This window comes from Uloborus diversus, chromosome 3 (genome assembly GCF_026930045.1).
Source record: "Uloborus diversus isolate 005 chromosome 3, Udiv.v.3.1, whole genome shotgun sequence".
NCBI lineage: Eukaryota > Metazoa > Arthropoda > Arachnida > Araneae > Uloboridae > Uloborus > Uloborus diversus.
The window spans coordinates 134,790,725-134,814,317 of NC_072733.1; positions in this window are offsets into that span (position 1 = coordinate 134,790,725).

Genomic DNA, 23,593 nt, shown 5'->3' on the forward strand with positions numbered 1-23,593 from the left:
TTTGAGGTTTATTACCGAAAAGAGAAATGTGACTGATGTTACTGTGACTGATGTTACATATTTTAAATAAGTTTTAAATAATTAAATTCAACTATTTCTAAATATGTAAGGGATTAATATTAAAGATATCATCATAAATGAAGAGAATATGACTTTTTATTAACTTGGGTTTGTTTTTGTTTAAGCAATGCTAACTTTTATACAATTTTGTGACTGATGTTACATTAGTTTGAGGCCTAGTTTAAAAAAATGTTGAAAGAAAAAAATGTGTTTATAACTTTTTTTGCATGGGTTTATAAAAATAGTCTTTTTCTCCTCATATGAAAGAAAAAATTTACTGATACAATGAAGTTTTTTTTTACTGTGATGTCTCTAGTTTCATGGAAATTGCCGCTCTCCAGTTTTTATTTCCTCTCCAGTATTTTACATCTCCATCTTTTTTTTTTTTTTTTTGCTGCTGCCGTGTCCTAACTGTACTCGTGCCTGTCACGTGCATATGATGTAACCGTTTCGTCTTTTTACATTTTAATAGCCAGCATTGTTGCTGGTGTTCCTTTTACAGGTCCGCTTTGCAAATCCAGTGTTTGTATGTTTTTAAGTCAGTTATTTTGTTCCATTTGGTTCATTTTATTCTTCAATGCTTTCTTGTTCAACTTATTCTTCAATGCTCTCGGGGAAGGGTAGCATGTTTTTGGGACCTTTCATCGTGCTAAACAGAAGGGGCTTGGTGAATAAAGGGATTGGTCTTCCCCTTCATAACGTATCATTCCCTTGTTCACATTTTTCATTTTTTTGACTTATTTGGTGTGGTTTCTGTATTCTTGCTTTTGCATTTTTATTGCTTGTTTTTTCTTGAATATAGGCACTGTTTTTGCTTCTACCAGCTTTGCGCTGACATTGCAGTACACTTTTGAGTTTATTCTTTCACTTTTATTGGAATTTGTATTTGAAATGTATCTCATGCTGTATACATACATACTACGAAACATTAGCATAAACAGTATTTTTAACCTGGAAAATTCAGATAAATTAAATTAAATTAAGCTTCACAACTCAGTTCAATAGGCTTCATAACACAAATAAATAAACAGATAAAACACCTTGCAAACGTACTGATTTCATACTGTCATGTCAATGTATCCTGACATTTTCCTGTCACGTATGCAAGATTACAAAAGCAAGTTCATCTTGCCTAGACCTTGAACTCATGCTGTCATGACAACATCTTGATATTATCCTGTCATATCAATACGTATGCAAGATTACAAAAGCAAGATCATCTTGCCTAGACCTTGATTTCATGCTGTCATGACAACATCTTGATATTATCCTGTCATATCAATACGTATGCAGCATTACAAAAGCAGCCTTCCTTGATATTTTCCTGATATTATGCTGCATACACCTTGTCAGTCAATATTGTGGCACCCTGCTGACAGCATAAATGGAGTAACATAACAATACTGAGGCAGCATTAATGCAAGATGATTTTTCTTGCATGTCAACCTTTATGCAATACGAAGGCAAGATATTTTGCTATGGGTTGTTCTAATAACTTCGCTTTCCCAAGACACGCTCTTTTCTTGAGTAAGGGGTACGGATCTCCTGACATCTTCTGAACACCATTGCCTAGTGCCATCTAACGCAGGGTTCCCAAACTTCAGTGATTCGTTGCACCCTTTGAAGAATTAAAATTTTTCACAGCATCCTAGTATGGTTATATATATATATATATATATATATAGCTGTTACCATGGTTTACTTCGCGGTACCTCTCACATCTTCTTGCGGCGCCCAGTTCGGAAATTTCTGATTTAACGTATTATAATTATTATTTATCACTATCATATTTATTTATTATTATTATATTTTTTTTTTTTTTTTTTTTTTTTTTGTAGCTAAAAGTTTGGAAATTATTTGTGAGCAACTACAATCAAAATAACTACCTTTAGTAAAACAAAATTCCAGATTTTAGAGGGGGCCCGGGCTCCCTCAGCCCCTCCATTATAGACGCCCTTGTTCTTGACCCCACTAAACGACTGGGTTGCTTCTGAAGAATTATATTATGTGAACATTACATCCATAATTTTTGGCCACCTCCAAAATGTTTTGAACTTAGGTTTTGCCATTTTTGCTAGTTTTGCCTATTTGTAGAAACGTTTCCTGGCCATAGTGCCACGATATCATGGTGGGTTTCTCTCTTTCGGCAGGAGAAAAACCTTGAAAGGGCCCAAAGAATACTTTGTTTTCCAGTTACATACATTCGTCTCAGCAGATGGCAGCACAATGAGAAGAGAACCTATTTCTTCTCAATGAAGAGAATTTCTTTGAGCGCAATTCAAACTTGATTTTCTAAAATTTTTAACGAATGACAGGGGAGAGAACTTTTCAAAATATTCGAAAGGGAGGCGAAAAAATTCATGCGTACAATAAAAAGACTGTCTTTTTTTTTTCTCTTGAACTTGAAGGGATGAATGAGTAAAAATGATTTGATTTTTAAAATTAAACTGTAAAATAAAATAAAATCATCAACGTAAGACAGCGCGAATTTATGAAAAGAAAAAAAAAAAATGCACACACCCCTTTCAATGAAAAAGGATATGAGCTTTTCATTGTAAAATCATCCGACGAAGTGCAGGATGTTTTTAACATCCGACACGGATGACTTGACATCGTTTCACAAGCAAGCGCACACATTTTTTGTATTGAAAAAGGGTTTCTTGAACATCTGTGAGCAATTTTTTCTAATTTTACGTTGTTAAATTTACTTTTACTTTTTATCAGAAGGGGCGTTGGTTAATTTCTTATCATTCAGTTTTTTTTTTTTTTGTAAAAATCAGTGGTGTAGCTAGGGAGGGGCGGAGGGGGCGATTCGAACCGGGCTAAACTTTTTGGGGGGCGGGAATTTCACAATGTTTATTCAAAAAAATTTAACGCTTTTTCTCAATAAAGAAATTATGCTTTTTATCTGTTACTGGAGGGAAAAAAAAGGTGTTCCAATTACAAGATTTTGGTATTTGCAGGGGTGCCCATCCACCCCAAGCTCAATGGCGCAAATTCCCCCCCCCCCCCCCAAAAAAAATTTTCTCGCTTTCGAATTGGGTTAAACATAACAGTTTTTAGAGTGTATAATTTCCAGTCAAATTCACGGGGGGGGGGGGGGGGGTAGCGCAAACAAATACCATTTGAATTGGAAGGTTGTTGGATTGCTGACCTGCCTTGCCTTCCCTAATTTTAAAACGTGGACCTTGACTAAACAAGTTTCGGGTACCCCTGAATTTAGCTACACCTTATTATTATTTTGTCAAACGTATTAATAATTACAGACACAACTTTCTGGCTTGGGATGGTGCCATTACTAGATGCATATACAATATGAACCGTGAAACGGAAATTTATTGTCCCTTAAATAGGGGGTGCGGGTAGTTTCTCCCCCGAAAAATTTTCGAAATTTTAATTTTAAAACCAGTTTTACACGATCTCTGGTGATGTTAGGGGAATAAAAGGTTTGGTGGTCCCTTCCCGGTAATTTTTCGATATTGAAACTTTAAAAGTGCAACTGTAAATAGTCTACCGTTGTGTTAAGGAGGACTTTCCTTTGTTTTCAAAATTGTAGTTCTAAAACCGCAGTTTTAGACTATCTGTGGTAAGGAAAGAAGAGATCATAGGGCTCGTCCCTGGGAAATTTTCAAAATTAAAGTCTTATCAACGCTATCTATGGTTGGGGGACAAGCAGTTTTCTGAAATTGAAATTCTAAAATAGCAATTGTAGCCGACCTTTGTGACGTTAAGAAAAAGAGTTTTCGGAAGCTCTTCCGGAATTTTCTCGACATTAAAGCCCTCTAAAAACCAAATTTAAGACAACTTTTTAATAATGTTGACGAGAGTGGGAAGAGGGAGAGGGACTCCACTTAAATTTCCGAACTTGTAGCTTTAGAAACGCAGTTTTGATATATCTTGATAATTGTTAGTGAAAGGCGAATTTCGGTGCCATTCCCCCGGCAATTTTTTGAAACTGATACTCCAAAAACGCAATTCTAGGTTTGTCTTTGATCGTGTTAAGGAAAGAGGGGGGAAATCAGGGGCTCTCTCCAATAAATTTTTCAAAATTGCATTACTAGAAACGCAGTTTTAGATGACTCTTGATGATAAAGAGGGTGTCATTCTGGCGTTACAGTGGGGGCGCTCTCCTGGAAGTTTTCCAAAATTGAAGTCGCATAGCGAAAAAAGATGGATCACACACACCATGACAGATATTTTTCGGAAATCCTCAAAAATGAATTCAGCTCAACTATTCTGCACACTTCGAAAATCAGAACTCAAGAATTTTAGCGAATCAAATATCCTTCTATACATATCAGCTATGGGAGAAAGTAAATATGATTTACGAAAAATAATTTAAACACCTTAAAACCAACATCACTGAAAGTTTTAATAAAAATCATCTAATGATAATTTGAAATGATCAGTTTAAAAATGGTAGAGAAGATGGGAGTAAAGTGAAATGAGAAAATTCTTTATAAGCTTAAGCTAGTTAATGAAGAAAATATATAAATTGTCAATTGGAGGGATAAAAATGTGTAATTCGCAAACTTCAAAACTAGTTCTTAACGATTGAATCAATGAAAGACTAGAGCATACTGGTCAGACTTATAACAATCAATAAAACATTTTTGACCTCCCTCAATCGCATCAATGTCACACGTATTCATCATGCAGAATAGTGCTACTTCCAGAAAATTTATCAGATACTGAAAAGAAATCAAATCGTCTGATCCAACTTTGAAACGGACACCAACTTTATGCGGTCTGTGATGCTCCCTTTCATTGAAAAAGAGAAACGGTCATTAAATTTTGGAAAGAGTACCAGGGCCGTCGCTAGTTCAAAAACTCGGGGGGGGGGGGGGGTGCGCTTTTGGCGGCCCTTTAATTTTTTCAAACTCATGTTTAAATATGCAGAGAGAGAGAATTTGGCTTCTCGTTTAGCAGGGATAGTCATACTACTAGACTTTAGTACTAGCAATATAAATGATCGTAAGGATAATATTCAATCAGAATCAGGGTGTCGGAGGGTTACCTTCTTGCATTATTTCGCAATTTGACGACATAAAAACGCAGTTTTAAACTATATTTTAAATTTGGGGGGGGGAGAAGAGTTCCAGCATAGCCTCTCCCGATAATTTTTCCAAATTTAAGTTCCCAACACAATCGTACGTTATATTTAATTATGTTCAGGAAGAGGGGTCCGGGAGCTCTCCCTCGGGAATTTTCAAGACTGTTATCTGAAAAAACACAGTTTTAGACGATCTATGGCGATGTTAAGGGAGGAAGAGACTCGGGGTCATCGTCCTATAATTTTTCAAAATGCAAACTGTAAGCACGCATTCCCAATTGTGAATAATTTGTGATTGTGACGAAAGGGGGGGGGGAGTTTTGACGGGGCTCGCGACCAGAAATGTTTCGTAATTGAAGCACTAAAAGCGAGATTTAAGACATTTTTTCGATGATGTTGTCGAGCACTCTCGAAAAAAATTTCGATCCGTAGAAACCGCAATTTTAGACAATTTTTGGTAATGTTAATGAGTGGAGAGATTCGCAGTCCTCCCCTGGCAAATTTTCAAAATTGAAATTCAATTAAAGCTATCATAAAAGATTTATTAATACTAGACGTTATGCTAAAAGATGGGTTCTGAGAACATTTTTCCGGGATTTTTTCAAATTTTAAAAACTCATTTCTAAGCCAGCTTTGGGGACGTAAAAAGAAGGGTTAGGAGTTCCGCACTCTTCCTTTCAGTTTGGCTATGTCCTTCTTAGATTCGTTGTCAATTTTAATTATTGATAAACATATTGTGGTAATATTTTCTTCCAATTTTCCTTTGCCAAACACGATTATTTGCTTGGATTTTCCATAACAAAACTTTCAATTTCTCCCCTAATATTTTTGCTTTCTTGCAATACAAGCGTTTGCAGCCTTAAAAAAAAAAGAACTTTTAATATTTTGAACAGATGTGGTAATTTTTTGCGATACCTTAGGTATCTATTCCACTTTATTTTATTTTAAATATGCCACTTGCATCTCTTGATCAAGCTGTGATTTACATACGATTTTTACATTCAAAAATTAAGAACTTTTGGTGTGAGTTATTCATTTCAATACTTTGAATCTCTCTTTGCATTTAACTGTTATTATTATTATTATTTTTCCTCTCTATTTCAAATTTATTTCGGCAACCCATACATTTTTCTCCACTTAGCAATGATTTTCAGGACAATATTTTTCATTAAAAAAAAAATAATAATAATAATTACATGTGGGGAATTTTTTTGCGAGCCCTGTTCTATGGACTGTTCCAATGAAGCTGTCCTATTTTATTTATGTTTTTTTTAAACTGAAGAACCATGAAGCATAGTTTTGTATAACCAAGGCCGCCGAGTGACAAGACGTGCATACCCATTCTGCGACCTAGTGAAAAGTGTATTTTACTGAATACTTTTTTTTTTTTTTGCGTTAATAAAAATGTTTAAAGCGTACATTTCCGCGACTCTTAATAAAAGAAAATCGTGGATGTTCCTAAATTGTATTTTAAAATTACATTTTCTATTCAAATTTTACAGAAAAAATACTTTTTGGCACTATTATTTCAATTGTTCATTTATAATTACTATTTTAATTTTTTAAAACAGCGAAGAGTTTTCCTTTCTTTTCGTTCGTTTTCATCGCTAAAATGAAATTGGCGGCCCCACCTCTGAAAAACTGGGGGGTGTAGCACCCCCGCCCCTTTTGGCGATGGCCCTGAAGAGTATGTGAAAAAAGTATTATTAATGCATCTATTTCTTGTTGAATAAGTTTAAATATTTTTTCTTTCCAAAATTCAAAAATTTCATGTTCTAAAGAAAAAAAAGTTTAAAAAAAAAATCCCCCCCAAAAATTTTGATGGCGCAACTTGCGCCATAATCCCCCCCTGTGGGCACCCCTGCCGGTATTTGGTTGTTCCAATTACAAGGTTCGGATAGCAAGGTTTTGGTTATGATAAAATAACTCTAATACAAAACATGTATTTTTCTTGAAGACATCTCAGCACAATTGTTTGTTTTTTCTCTTCCTTCGTCTGAAGCTACAGAATGATGGAGGTGGTAGTGTAAAAGGGAATATGTTTTTTTTTTTATTTTTACTGTTAAGTTAACTATTGCAGAGGAAACAATAAATTTCATAATCTTTCGCTATATATAAAGTTATATCCAGGGACGTAACTAGAGGGGGGCAGACGGGGCGTGTGCCCCGGGCGCCAGATTTTAGGGGCGCTAAACTGACAAAGTAAATGCTCAAATTAATATTTGTAAAAAAAAGAACAAATTATTAGAAGTCCAAAAAAAAAAAAAAAAGAAAACACTCTCAGTGCGGGCGCAGGCAGAAAGCTTGAATGGTTTAATGGGATAAAGAGTGGTAAAGATAGACCGAAAGAGAGCGAGGATGGCGCAGTAAATAGCATGAAAGTATTTTCTTAGAGTGACTAGTATTTGTTATATCTTATTTAAAGAACCTCCCTCTCGGAAGAGGAATATAGGAGCAAAGCTACAAGAAGTACAAAACAGCGGAAATGCTCAAATGTCATTTTTATACAGTTAAACGTCATAAAACTGCCAACATGATGTCTTCCTCTCCTTTACAATGACGAGAGCTTGTCTACCCCAAGAAATTTTAGACTTAGTTTCAAATAATATACAATATTTAAATATGACAATATTTAATAAGACAATATTTTATATATGCTTAAATCATCTACTTCAATTAATATAATGTGTTAGAAATTTACTATTTTTTACACCTCTCAAATTTTGCTTCGGTACTTTTGATGCATATTTATATTTACAGTAGAACCTCATTTATCTGGCTCCCGTTTATCCAGACGTCCGGCTTATCCGGATCAAATTTGTAGAGTTAAACAATATATTCACTAAAATGATAATTCTAAATTAATGATAGTAAGAACGAAACTATAAATGTGCCAAATATTCGATTATTTTGATTAAATACACAACTGCTATATATAGGTTGTGCAACAAATTATGGTCATCTAATGAACTATGTGACGTATTTGGAGTGTCAGTCTGACACCACTGCCAGCTGAACTATCAATGAACAAGTATTTGCGAGTAACAATTCTATGTACTTTTGCTGCAAAAGATCGGTTTTCCCTGCTAATAAAAGATAAGTCTTCTTATTTGCGAATTAGTTATTGCTTATTATCCGATTTTCGTTTATTCAAATTGACTTCAGTCCAAGTTAGTCCAGATAAATAAGGTTGTACTGTTAATGGAAATAACCAGAAAAGAAACTCACTGAAAACATGTAATGTTAATATGTTTAAAATTTGTGTGTGTGTGTGTTTTTTTTTTTTTTTTTTTTTTTTAAGGTTAATAGAGTTTTGATATGAAGCACATTAGGTATCTTTTTCTAAAAAATGTTTTTCAGATCTATAACTAAATACCAGAGGTGGAGAACATGCGTCCTTTATAAAAATTAGCTCTTGTAATAATTAATATTTAATTATACAGATTGCGACAATTTAAAATGTGTTGCATATAAAGTTTTCAAGGTAATGTTTAAATAAGACAATCTGTTCAATGGGGTGTTTTCCTTCAGTCAAAAGTACTACTTTTAGTCACTGAAATGGATAGAATGAGCAAAAAAATAACATGGACCCAGAAAATACTTTCATTTTCCCCAACAGATTTTTTTTAATTAATTTTTTAAAATGTGCGATTTTTCAAACAAGGCGTAGTCTTGATGATGTCACAAATGATGCACTTTGCCGCATCTTTCCACTACGTTTCCACATTATGATAATTAGGCAGCAAATTAAAATTGCGCTCTGCGCTTGCTATCAAACATACCGTTGCCAATACACGTGAGTAAAGATGCAAATTAAATATTTTGCACTGTGAATGGCAACACTGAATAGCATTTCTTCATTTGTGATGTCCTCCGCAGATGCCGTAAATAATAAAAGCGCTCCGATTTAAGCAAGTTCTTTAAAATATTAAATGTAAACAAATGTATCAAAAAATGGTCAGATCCTATGTTTTTAAGCATGTTCTTTCAGAAAAAAATACTTTTAAAATTTTGGAAACAACCCCACTCGAGCTATTGTAAATTGTCGGATTAAAAGCTATATACTAAGTAGTAGCAATATTCAATTAATTTCACGTGAGAAACAAAAACAAAAAAGCCCACTAAATTTTTCATCGGAGTAAAAATTTTTTCACACGTTATTGCGATATATTGTTGAAAACTGTTATTTTTCTTGCAAATTTCTTCACAGTAGTATAATATAAATATTTAAAAATAAATAAATGAAAACATTTTTGTTTTATTGTTTTCATTTAAAGTGGTAATTTCAAATTCGCATCTCGATACATTAAAAAAAAAGTAACGTCAAAGAAATTGTGAAAAGATGCCTGTGGTGGGCCTGCGTCCAGGAGACCTCAGATCACCTAGCCTTAAAATTTTGTACAAAATTACTTCGAGCTCAAAGGATTTGAACCTGGGGTTGTTTACTTTAAATTTCTAATTAGTTTTTTTTTTTGTAATTAATTTTTTAAGCTAAAATTTCACATAAATTGCCTTTCAAAGGATGAAAGATTTCTCACATCCCTTAATATTTCATGTTGTTCCAAAAATATTTTTTCTGCATCAAATAAAGCTTGTAACAATTTTATCAACAAATTAGAACAGCAGGTATAAGGGTTTCTATTTTAACGAAAAGTCCTTTGTTCAGTCCGGAGCTAAAGAGCAAAATATATTATTAGAGACCACGAACTTAAAAGCAGTTTTTCAAACGTACAAAAGTGCCGTTTTGCAATGCTCAGGAGCCCCTTTAGTACAAGCGCCTATAGCTGTGGAAGTTGGTTCAAGTTAGTTTGGAACGAGGGAAAATGCTCTTCAAAGCGATTTTTTTTTTTTTTTTGTCAAATATCATCTCATTTATGCATATTTCAATCAAATTATCTTTATATTTTCGAGTAGGAGTGGGATTGTGCTCAAAAAATTAGCTCTTCACTTAAACTCTATTTTCAATGGGAGGGAGAGGGGAATTTTCATTTTGTTCGAAACGGAACTCGTAACGTGTGTTTCAATCTGATTCTTTCTGACAGACGATTTAAATCTTCGCGAATCAAATAAGGTTGCGAAGTAATCTTCGGGGGTTGGTATGCGTCAGCGAGCAGGAGCAGAGCCACCTGATTAAAAAAAATAATACAACAAGTTGTTAATTATTCTCTTGTGAAAATACAAAATAGTTTTCCTTGAAAAACTTTGTATGAAAATAATAAATGAAATATTTAATTCTTTTTAACCACTATCGAAATTTTAAAAAAGAAATCTAGTGATAAAACTGTATAAAAACATAACTATGTAAAAGTCGCATTTATAAGCTTATCAACACATGCGGCCTCCTTATCACTGCTTAATTTAAATTTATGTATTCAAAATAATAACTTTTTGATATTTATTTTATGGGGAGGGGGGAGTGGCGCTGAAACGAGGTCTTGCCACTGCTCGAAAAGGACCTAGTTACGTCCCTGGTTATATCTACCACTTGATTTTAAGAAAGTTCCTTGGAAACAACCTTATTGGGGGGGAAAAAAAGAACTTTTTTTTTTCAAAGGAAAGTGACAACAAGGAGCGAGGAGATTTCTGAAATAGTGGGCGATTTCTTGCTCATTTTCAGGATAGCATTATCTGTTTCAATGATTGCTTTGATTGGTCCTTGATTACAAGATTTTCACTAGGACAGAATTAATTTTATGTTCATTTTATAAAAACACTTATTCACACTCGAATAATAATTGCTTGTGTTACTATTTTATATCAAAAAATTCCTTTAAATAATGAGTTTCACATTTAGTCATTCATTTTAAGGAAAGTTTTTTAATCAGTAAATTAATCTCTAAGCAAAGTTTTCACATTTACATCAAAGATAATGATTTTTGATGCACAACTTTTTCATCTCATGAATCACAGTATGATTGATCATATGCAAAGGTTCTCTTTATCTTTTCGTCCTCTATCAGAAAAAGAGAATCATCTAAATTTGATAATACAGCGCAGTACCGGATCTAGGGAAGGGAAGGGGATGAGTCTACTTGCTCGTATATTGGGTGGCAACTTCTCAGTTTGTCAACACTAAGTGATTCGCACAAGCACGGATCCAAAAGGGAGTTATAACTCCCTTTGATAAACCAAATTGACCCTAAATTTGCTTTTCTAATAGTTTAAACTAGAAAAATTTCCCCGTCCTTCACGCACCTTCCGACTGTCACAAAGCTTAAAATGCATTTTCAGGACTTTAATTTTGAGAATGCTCCAGAGGAGAGCCACTTACCATCCCTTTCTCTTTTAACTTGGCCAAACAAAGCCTGAAACAGCGTTTTGGGGGACTCCATTTTCACCCCCCCCCCCCCTTTCGCTGTCTAACATTGCCAAAGCCAGCTTTAAAATGTGTTTTGGCGCCGGGGAATTTTGACCCGCAGAAGATAGCTTAAAATTGCGTTGATAAACCCTCAATAAATTCGGGATTTATTGAGCGTTTAACAATCAATTTTCGGGAAGAGCAACTGAACCTTCCTATCCATTAACGTCACCAAACAGCCCAAAAGTGCAGTTTTAGGCCTTGAATCTCGAAACATTTCCAAGTGATAACGTCCACCCCCCTTTTAACCTAATATTGAGTGTTTGAAACGTAATATCAACAAGTTCCTGAGGGCGGTCAAGCCTTGACTCTTCCTGTAACGTGATCAAAGATAGTCTAAAATATGTAATTAGGACATCAACTTCGAACTTAAAAATCCCCATCTCATCCTATGTCTCCAAAAATAGCTTAAAGTTGGGTTTTTTAAACTTAAATTAACACTTCAATTCCGCAAAATTTCCTTGAGAAGTCCCGACCCCCTAACGTCACCAAAGAAACATAACATTGACTTTAATTTTGAAAAAAAAAAAAAAATCTGGAGGGAGCTCCAAGCCTCTTTTTTTTTTTTTTTTATAAGCGTTACTAAAAATTCCGAATGTTGACTTAACTTTTGGAATTTTTCGGCGGGGCTCTGAATTCCTTTTTTTTCCTTCCGCAAGAAAAATAAGAAGAAAAAAAAAGATTTCCTCTTTATTAAAATACTTTTGATTCTGTAATGTATTATGATTAAAGTGAAAAACCAACGTAAATAAAGCACAAATTCTGAAGAAAATACATACAGCATATAGCTGTTTCAAGGCTGCAATAGAACCTCTTTGTCAGCGCAAAAAGAAACACACAACCAGAAAGTTGCGAGAGAACTGACACATTGCAGTAACTATTTCCCATCAATACGGCGGCAAATTGAGGAACCGCCCCAGGGGGCAGAAAAGTGTCGCTACACCACTAGTTTCGGAATCAGTAATTTAAATTTGACAAATTTAAGCGGTTGAGGGGGTCCGGTGACGAAACTGACAAGGGGCCCGCCTTGGCTCTCGGCGGCCCTGCCGGATCGACCGCCAGAGAGCGACTGCAGCTCTTCTGAACGCTAGCAGGTGACGTCACCGGTACCACGACAAGAGTTTTGCAACCGTTCCTTGCTTCCGAACATACCTCCGATCTCATCCAGATTTCTCTCCCACTCGATATTTCGTTTGTAAGAAAATCACATTAGCTTTATTTTCAACAAGTCAATACTAGGTATAAAGGTTGAAAAAATATTATCTATAGTAAAAATAGCATTTTTGGTAACACTTTCAAAGATTTAAGGGGGGGGGGGGAGGAGAAGAGAAAGCGAAGAAGAAGTAGCACTCGTGAATTTACAATTTAATCGTCATCGAACTGTCGTATGACGTTTGGACATGAAGAATTACATCTGTTGTAAATAATATGATTGATAATGAGTTTCACATAGCAATTCTTGAATCGTCCTAGAAACATTTCATCAAATCATGTATATATATCCGTTTATTATCCTTATTATATCTGGAAATATCAGAACGTTTAGTTCCACTTCTGTGAAAGACGCAACTCAAGGTAAGAACGTACTAAGTGTTTTTGTTTTGATTCTTCCTGAACATTTTCCCTGTAGCATGTGTAATTTGTAATGAATGGTAAAAATTACTTGTATGTGTTAATATTCCAAACTTTCTCTGTTTTAAACTATTTGATCGTCCGGCTTGCATGTGATAATAAAAAAATAAATTAAATAATTAGTATTATTCACTAACTGCAATGTTTTTCTAAGTGCAAAATTATTTATTTGCAAATGTGATATGCTTTAATATTAAGAGCAGTACTATTTACAAAGCTTTCGGTGTTTTTTTCTTTTTATGAACGATGTCGTAACTCTTCTTGTTAAATGTAGCAGCTTAATGTTTGTTCTGAATGATATGAATCGAACTGCATACTCAGAAAAGAAAACTAAGATTTAAGGCTAATACACAATGTAAATGCGAAAGTAGTCTCCATCCTAGTGTTTTCTTATGGCTTATTTTTTCTCACACTTGGTTTGAATTTCATTTTGTGCAAATGTGCTCATATTCCGAGGACTTTCAGTTTTCACTTAGCCTAATTACTATGTATTTTGGAAGGAGCCTCTATTGAAGTTTCTAAAACTAGTAAAACTGTTTTCTATGCACAAATATTTATAGTTTAATTTCTAGCATGAGAAGTGCAGGAAACCATTTTTATACAGAACTGAATTCCAGGATTGGAATGGGTTTAACCATTGAGGTTTCAAACCAATAAAACTGATGAGATAAATAAATTCCTTTGTGCAGAACAGTAAAGTAAGAAAAACAACGTTGAAAAAAAAGCACATATTTGCTGTAATTGGCAAATTTGTGCTTTTTTTAACATTGTTTTTCTTACTTGACAATAAAACTGGTCGGTCCAAAATGCTTCAAGTGGTTTAAACTACAGTATAACCCTGATTTGATGATTGTCAAGGGACTGGAAAAGTTATCGTTAAATCAATGAGGATAAGACATTCAATGCAGTCAAATTCGGACCAGTTAAATGTGTCATTAAATTGTGGAAATTGTTACATCAAAGTTATACTGTACCTGCAGGGAAGCATCGTTTATACGATTATCAAGGGACTGTATGAAAAAGTATACAAATGAAAAATGTATAACAGGTAGTACCTACATGTTAATATTTATTGGACCGTGCAGGGACCAATTTTTTAAAAACCTATAAATGATAAAAACTTATGAAAAAAAGAAACGTATAAACAGTGCTTTACTGTTTTTACTACCAAATCATAATAAAATAATAGAACATTCTGAAGTTTGTGAATAAAATATAACAACGTATATAAAGTACAAATTCAAAATGAAAAAAGGTTAAAAAACCAGCAAACAGCTGTTTCGGCACTCTAAAATACAAATGCCATCATCAGTGCAATTAAAAACGAAGACAGGTTCAACCCCACTAAAACACAGTCGAGGTGAACATTGGAATGAGAGACGAGTTGTAAAAGATATGAGAGCAGTACCGGAAACGATGACGTCAAGGATTACGTCAGAACTACAGAGGACAGTTGCACTCAGGAGAAAACGTCACGGACAAAAAATAAATCAAATAACAGACTTCCAAACATTAGGAAAAGGGGGGAGTGCTAGACAAATCATTGACGATTAAATTAGCATTTTTCCATATGTAATATGACTCCCAAAAATCTAAATCATGAATGGACGAACACTCGTGAATAACCTTGGCGGAAGAAAAAATAAAATTATGGCCACAAGACCAACAATGTTGAGCAATAGAGGAGCGTTTGAGATCCTGTTTTTTGACGTAGTTTTCGTGTTCTTTTATCCGGAATTTGAGGGATCGTCGAGTCTGCCCAATGTAGGCCAATTTGCACTGGCAGGAAACACTATAAATGCCCCATTTGTCAAGGTTCTGAACAGGGTGTTTAAGCTGTGAAAATTTTAATTTATTAACAGGAGAAAAAGTGACGGAAAAATGAAACTTTTTTAAGATTTTGGCAATTTGTAGACTGATTTTAGGAAAAAAGGGTAAGACAACGGAACTCGAATAGTTCACAGGAGCAAGTGTTTGATTTTTGTTAGCTGAACTACATAGCTTCTTATAAATGGTATCAATAATATCTGATGTGAATCCCCGATCAACCGTAATACCTCGTAGGTAATTCAGTTCTGATGAGAGTAGTGATGTAAAATACCCGGGTATTTATTTTTAGGGGTAAATACCCAGGGTATATACCCGGGTAAATACCCAAAATGGGTAAATACCCGGGTATTTATTTCAAAAATGTATATTCGACTAAAATACTTTTCTGTATGTATTCCATTATGCATATATACAACCAACCATATATAAAACAATAAATTTTTGGCCAAAAATTGTATTTTGATCACATATTTAAAGAATTATTGTGTGAAACGGCTTAGCAATCTAGTATGATATTCACATCAAATGTGTTGGATATGCCTAATCAATGTTGATACCCAAATTTCAGATATAAAAAGCCATTCTACAAAAAGTAAAAAGCTTAACTGGTTTCAAAAAAAAGTAAACATCAATTTTTTAAGCTCCTAGTCTTTTATAACCCAGTAATATATCCCTGCATGACATGAAAATGTAACGAAATGTCGCTCAATTTATTATTACTATTTATTTACCTATATCTTATGCAGAAATATCCTCCAAACTTAGTTCAATTGTTCAGGTGTATTCTGTATCACACACACATATATATACACACACACATAATATACGTAAACATTTAAAATTTTTAATCTTTAATTTTAGGATTAATGTTTAAAATAAAAAATAGTCACCTTTTAATGCTACCTAAAATTTTTTTGAAAAATGCGCAATTACTAGGGGATTTACTCTGCCTTCGGATAAATACCCAAAAAAATATTTACCTTCCCACCATGCAGGGGAGCAAATGCAAATGAGCAAGGCAACAGAAAAGAATATTTTGCTTTTTTTTTGCTTATTAATGTGAAAACTGTTTCTATATTTTCCATGTTATCACTTAAATATCAATAAAATAAATAACACCATAGTCTTAATAACTTCTCAGTTTATTCTTCCAAACATCCATCATGCTCCTTTTTTTCTTCATTTTGGATATAACTAACCTAGATTGTGATTTTGAAATCCTGAAGTTCATAATGAATTGCTTATACTTCTCCAATTATGACATTGAAAAGAAAGATTCTTTGGTTCACGACATGTTTCTTTCATGATTTCATCAAGTCTTTCAATAAAAAATATTATAAACTGTGTAATACATATGTATATATCAGTTTTACCAATTATTTCATATTTAGATTTTTTTTTTAAAATCCCATTCACTTTTTGCATTTTTTGTAAAATACCCAGTTTTTGGGTATTTACCCAGGCCTTGGGTAAATACCCGGGTAAATACCCAAAAAAATATTTACCTACCCGCTGGGTATTTACCCGATCCACATCACTAGATGAAAGTAAATTGGAATTTGAACAAATGGCTAAAGCACGGTAAATAAAAGATCTAAAAGCAGCCAATTTTTGTTTAGGAGGGTGAACGGATAACTTGTGGGGGGGGGAGAGAAACAGCAAAGGGTTTACGGAAAACAGTAGTTGTAAACATATTGTTATGACAAGTGATGGACACATCAAGAAAAGAAAGATGATTTCCAGATTCCAATTCAACAGTAAATTGAATATGTGGGTCAATAGTATTTAGGATGGATAAAAGGTTATCAGTTCACTGACAGACGAGTCCAAAAGCACAAAAATGTCGTCAACGTACCTGACGTAAAAATCAAATTGTATAATTTTAAATAATTTAATTTCGAAATAGTGAATGTACAAATCACTTAGAATTGGACTCAAAGGGTTGCCCATAGCAAGACCTTCAGTCACACGGAAAAAATTACCATCGAAAACAAACGTGTTTAGTTTTAAGCAAGAACGTGTTAAATTGCATAATTCATTGATCTCAAAATCGGAAAAGTGATGTTCAGTTAATCTCATTTTAAGGCAGTCTAACGCACCTTCAACAGGCACGTTAGTGAAGAGTGATTTCACATCAAAAGAGGCCATTCTATGGTTATTTAGCTGAAAAATTCGAAGTTTGCAAACAAAGTCAAGAGAGTTCCGAACAGTAAAACAATTGCTAGAAAAAAGAGGTGAAAAAACGGAAACTAAAAATTTGGCCAATTTGTAAGAAGCACTACCAATGTTAGAAACAATGGGACGGAGAGGAATGAGTGGTTTATGCACTTTAGGCAAAGCGTAGAATCTGGAACATTGTGCAACAGAAGGAATCAAGCGTTTTTTGTGAAAATCTGGAATCAACGGAGATGACTTAATGGCGTTACTGATAGTTTTTAATTCTTTACCACAAGGATCTTGTTTGATTTTTTCATATGGCCCGTCTAAAATTAAGTTATTGCATTTGTTGATATAATCTTTTTTGTTTAGAACAACAATTTGGCCCCCCTTATCAGCGTTTGTAATGACTAAATCAGAGTTAGCACATAAATCTCCATTATATAGCTTGTTGTTATGGAACTGTGAATTGAAGTTGATGTTGTTAGAAATGAGATGACGGATTGAATCCTTCTGTGTGGAAGTCAAAGCACTAAATTTCAAGGCCTTTTCGACCGGAGCAATTAAAAGAGGAAACGACGGTTTAGATGGGGCCGCAAAATTACTATTGAATTTTAAAGCATTAACTTGAACAGAATTTAAGGAAACATCTGAAAGATTGACGACAGCATTAACATTAACTTTTGGTAAGTTATAAGTTGTAAGATTAGAAGAAACGTTACATAAACTGGTTAACTTTTTATTAAGTACTGATTTGTGTTTGTTTGAATAAAAAGCAGCTCTCTGCCAAGACCTCCTGTCAAAAAATTCAAAATGACGACTGGAATTAGCAACACGTAAATGTAAATCAAAAAGCTCCTGCTCAATCATTGCAACTTTGTGTCGCGTATCTTGGATGACAGCTCTTAACAGAGCCAATTTAAAGTTGAACAAAGTTTTATCAATTCTTGTTGACCGAGATAAATTGCACTCAAGTGAAATAAAATTAGGAATAACTCGTCTCCTTTTACATTCACACAAAAAGGATAAATGATCTAAAAATTTAAATTTCTTAACCCGTAGGTTACAAAACCTATTAATGTCAGACATGATTAAAATCAAGGACAGAAACAAACAGAAGAAAGGAATGGAAAAATGGAATCAACTTACGACCAAAAGCCCGTTGAAGCTAGTGAATACATTTACTTTCATCAGAACTGAATTACCTACGAGGTATTGCGGTTGATCGGGGATTCACATCAGATATTATTGATACCATTTATAAGAAGCTATGTAGTTCAGCTAACAAAAATCAAACACTTGCTCCTGTGAACTATTCGAGTTCCGTTGTCTTACCCTTTTTTCCTAAAATCAGTCTACAAATTGCCAAAATCTTAAAAAAGTTTCATTTTTCCGTCACTTTTTCTCCTGTTAATAAATTAAAATTTTCACAGCTTAAACACCCTGTTCAGAACCTTGACAAATGGGGCATTTATAGTGTTTCCTGCCAGTGCAAATTGGCCTACATTGGGCAGACTCGACGATCCCTCAAATTCCGGATAAAAGAACACGAAAACTACGTCAAAAAACAGGATCTCAAACGCTCCTCTATTGCTCAACATTGTTGGTCTTGTGGCCATAATTTTATTTTTTCTTCCGCCAAGGTTATTCACGAGTGTTCGTCCATTCATGATTTAGATTTTTGGGAGTCATATTACATATGGAAAAATGCTAATTTAATCGTCAATGATTTGTCTAGCACTCCCCCTTTTCCTAATGTTTGGAAGTCTGTTATTTGATTTATTTTTTGTCCGTGACGTTTTCTCCTGAGTGCAACTGTCCTCTGTAGTTCTGACGTAATCCTTGACGTCATCGTTTCCGGTACTGCTCTCATATCTTTTACAACTCGTCTCTCATTCCAATGTTCGCCTCCACTGTGTTTTAGTCGGGTTGAACCTGTCTTCGTTTTTAATTGCACTGATGATGGCATTTGTATTTTAGAGTGCCGAAACAGCTGTTTGCTGGTTTTTTAACCTTTTTTCATTTTGAATTTGTACTTTATATACGTTGTTATATTTTATTCACTATGCAGTACAAAGTTTTCGACTACTTTTTATGTATTCTGAAGTTTGCTTAGCTTCGTTCACTTTTCTTCGTTTTTACCTTCATTTGAAGGATTAGTCTCATCTAATACAATTGTCCATCTATGCCTTATTAAATTCAATGTCTGCTCATTATGTAGAAATAAGAACATTAAGAATAGAACTGTATGAATGTAAAAAAAATAGTTCAAAATCAGTTATCTGTTAAATTAATTCGTAATGAAGTTAACAAAAATAAACGATTGTATAACCTTGTTTTTAAGGCAAAAAAAAATCAGAAAGGTTACCAACACTAAATTTTAAAAAAGAAGCAAGAAATAACTTGGGCTGTCACAAAAGTTATTTAAAAATTGCTCCCAAAATCATAGAATCACTTGCTTATTAAAAAATTTTTGTTGAAATATCATGATAAACAAAAAGCAAAAACCATTAAAAAATTAACCTTTTTTTTCGCACCTTTACACATTTAATAGCGTTCCTTTGAGTTATAAATAGAACTGAAATTAGTTGTCTTAGTTGTGTAGTGAATTTTCCTTCATAACTGTGCAAACTAGAGTTCGAAACAGGGTTCAATTTCTATGGGGGGAATGTCCCCCTTTACTTCAGATTCCAGTCAATCTACGTTCAAGCCATCCAGAACTTCACATGATATCTATTTCTTCCTCACGAGAAGGGAGGACTGCTGAGAAAGTTGCCCCATGAGAGGTTGCCGCATTTCGTCCTACATTCAAACCCCCTAGTGAGAATTTTCTCCCCTTCTTCAGGGGAGAATTTTTATAAGTTTTGAAAATTTGCTTAGAATTTTTTAATAATTCATTTTTATTTTATTTCTCTATTCATTTTTAAATTATAATTTTTTTTAGTGTAATATCAACCGTATTTTTAAATAATTATTCAGTAATTTTGCGATTATATTTTATTATTTCAGTTTTAATAAAATATTTCACAAGTAACATACACGTACACTCAATTATTTTTTTAAATATACCATTTTCTGGTTCTATTTATCCGAATGGGTTCGGTCCTCATTGATTAGAATAATATTTCTACTGCACAGACTTTTTTTCGGACAATCAAAAAGTTAAAGTAAAAAATTGCCTATACCTAATGGAAATTTACTGTCGTTTCCAGCAGCTTTCGGATTGCATTTCGACCTGCGGATCGGAATTCGTTGATGTCGGCGGATTGATATGCATTGATGCCGGCAAATCGGAATTTGTGGATGTAACATGAATTGCTTTGAATTGACGTACTCTTTATTAAAATTTATTAATCTTTCCAAAATGAAAAAAGAGCTATGGAGTTTGAAATTTTTTAAACTCGCAAAGACAAAATGGCAAAAAGGATTTGATACATTTAAAAACAAGCCGAGTGCTTAAAGAAACACATTGTAACCTATGTCCTACCTTTTTATTTGTATGAAAAAATCGATGACGTGGCATTTCCGGTAGGGTTTCTCTCTAATTTTGATGAGACTGGGAAATCCGGATTGTGCCTATTGTGCTGGTGGGGGAGGAAATCGTTAGCTCTTCGCCAATACTATCGCACAAAGGAAAATTATTCTCTTCTCTGCTTTCCCCATCTGGGGTTCATTATACAGTTTAAGAATTTACGGGGAGGAGGCGATGATCTCGTTCGGACCTTAGGATTGTGCGGGATTTACCGATTTTTTGCGCATTTCGCGCAATCACATGCTCTATTTCAAACCCTGAAAAGGAAGTTTTTATGTAATACGAGTTATTGACAATTACAATACTTTAGGCTATGTTTGAGTTCCTTAAGAAGGATGCCACTTGGGGGCCCTCCCCGGGATGAGGATTCCATTCCTCCATTTTTTTTTTAAATTAATGAATATTGGAAAGTACCAAGTTGTATATATATATATCTATTTTATTGAAGCAGTTTTTTATTACTAATTTTACCCCTATCTTATGAAAGAATTCTTTTTCAAAGTTCGGGTGGGGATACAGTGCCAGTTCATTAGTCCCTCATACCCTTCCTCCCCCTTTCCTTCTTTTGTGCTTTGTTCGTACTTCCTTGGGTCAGAACTGATTTCAATGAAAATCGTGTATCCGAAGGTTTATGTTGTCGATGTAATAAAAATGTTTATTATTGGCAAAAAACTAATGTGGGAAAGCCCTCAAATTACCCCTAACATCATCCTCGATTGTCTAAAATTTCATTTTTTGAACTTTAATTTAGAAGTATTGCTGAAGGGGAGTTCTTGAACTCCATCCCTTCTATAATGCATTCAAAAAACATCATAAAAGATGGCATACAATTTCATTTTTTTCAAATCCAAAAAATATTTGGGGAGACTTTCAGTCCCCTCACTCTAATATTTTTGGAAATTACCTAATATTACAATCTTGGAACTCCTAGTCTGAAAAAATTGCTGTAAGAGAGTCCCTGAACCCCATCCTTTCCCCAAATGTTAGCAAAAAGGCCTACCATTGTGTTTTTAGGACTTCCTTTTGAAAAATTTCAGGGGAGAGGCTTAGCACCCCCCCCCCCCTTTTTCGTGGTTATCTAAATTTATATTTTCTCAACTACAATATAATAAAGTGCGGAGGAGATTTAAAAAAAAAAAGGTTTGAATACTAGACTTAAGACTAGGTTCTTATTATTACAAAAATCAAAAGCTTAAAATTCAAATTAAGCAAATTTTAAAACTAGCATGTTAAAATCAACATTATTTATACATGCACGGGGGTTCAAAATATTTTACGCCTTGATCATCAAACTTGCACCCATGATGTATGTCTGTATGTAGTAAATACTGGAGATTTCAATTTAATATCTTTAATTTTTATGTACTTTCTATTTTAGTTGATTGTGAAGATAGTGATAATTGTGAAAGTTGTTTCAATGACAGAAATTCTACAGTGTACTGTGTAGCTGGTAAATATTTTTCAATATGCATTATAATTTAATTGAAATGTTCGCCTCTTACAAGACATTTTTTTTTCTTTTTTTTTGGAACAACTATTTATCTACTAAATGTGTCTCTAAAATTATTAATTATCTTAATGTGAACTGTCTTAAACCTCCACAGCTTTAGACCGAGCAAATCACATAGATTTAAGAATTTTGCAAATTTCAGTTCACTGAGTTGTCTTGCATATTGTAAATGTTAGGTAGTAAAATCATCAAACATAGCATATCAGAAAAATTAATTAGATCAACTGGGTAAGTGTGATTGGGATTTATAAATTTTAAAAATGATGTTCTACTATAATACTGAATGTAACTTAATTCAAAACAAATTCTAAAATCTAATATTTAATGTAAAAAAAAGTTGAAGACTAAAATTTACAATGCTGAAGAATTTAAAAACCAAATTGAAATTTAGCTCATTCAAATTTTAACATCATCTGCTTTAAAAAATAATTTCATTGACTCTTGCAGCAAAAAAAAAAAAAAAAAAAAAAGCGTCAAAAGATTTTGTTTACTGATGCCAACCAGGTAAAATGTGGGAAAGGGTAAGTATGGCAGCAGACTTGAAGTGTTTATTTTTCTGTCAACTTTGGAGAAAATGTGAATTTTTTTCATCATAATTGTGTAAAATATTAAAATGCTTTGTTTTGTCTTGGAAGAAGCATATAATGAGAACAAATTAAAAGCTATGGAGTTGAAGTGCATCATTGAAGCTAAACCTGAATTCCTACCCAAAGAAGAATTTTCTTTTATGTTGCTTTAAAATATTTTGGTTTTCTTACCAAATCCACTTAAAATGTTAACTGGTATATTGTTTAGGCACCAGACCAATTTGATGTGTCTGAAAATTTGCATGCGACTCCATCAAGAATTTTGTGCTCCTTCAAAACTAATCCAATACCTCATAATTGATTAAATTTTTCTGAAAGGCTCTTCAAACTTCTGCAGTTCCCATGGGCGGATTAATGGGGGGCAAAGGGGGGCAATGTCTCCCCAGTTTGGGAGGACTTTATGTAGTAACAACATATCTTCCAAAAATTTTTAAAAAAATATTACTTTTTTTTCTTTGTTGAATAGTTCAGAAGGGCATGGGTGGATTTATAGGGGGAGGGGGCAATGCCCCCCAGTTTTGGGAGGACTTTATATAGTAACAACACATCTTCCAAAATCTTAAAACAAAAAATTATGACTTTTTCTTTTTTGGATAGTTTAATGAAAATGAAGCGAAAAGCGAATGTCCTTTTCTGGTGGGAGAAAAGAAAAGGGGGAAAAAAACGAACATTAAATACAAATAGTACAGCTGTCACTGGGGTGCTGAAAATGTGTCTAAATTCACTATTTTAGACTGAAAACCATTTGGGCAAGTATATGAATGAAAATATAGGCTAAACGAGCTATACATTAAGCTGCAACACTTATAATAATTGACGGTTATTTTAACAAATTAGAACCTAAAGCAAAGAGGAAAAACTCCCTCCCCCCATT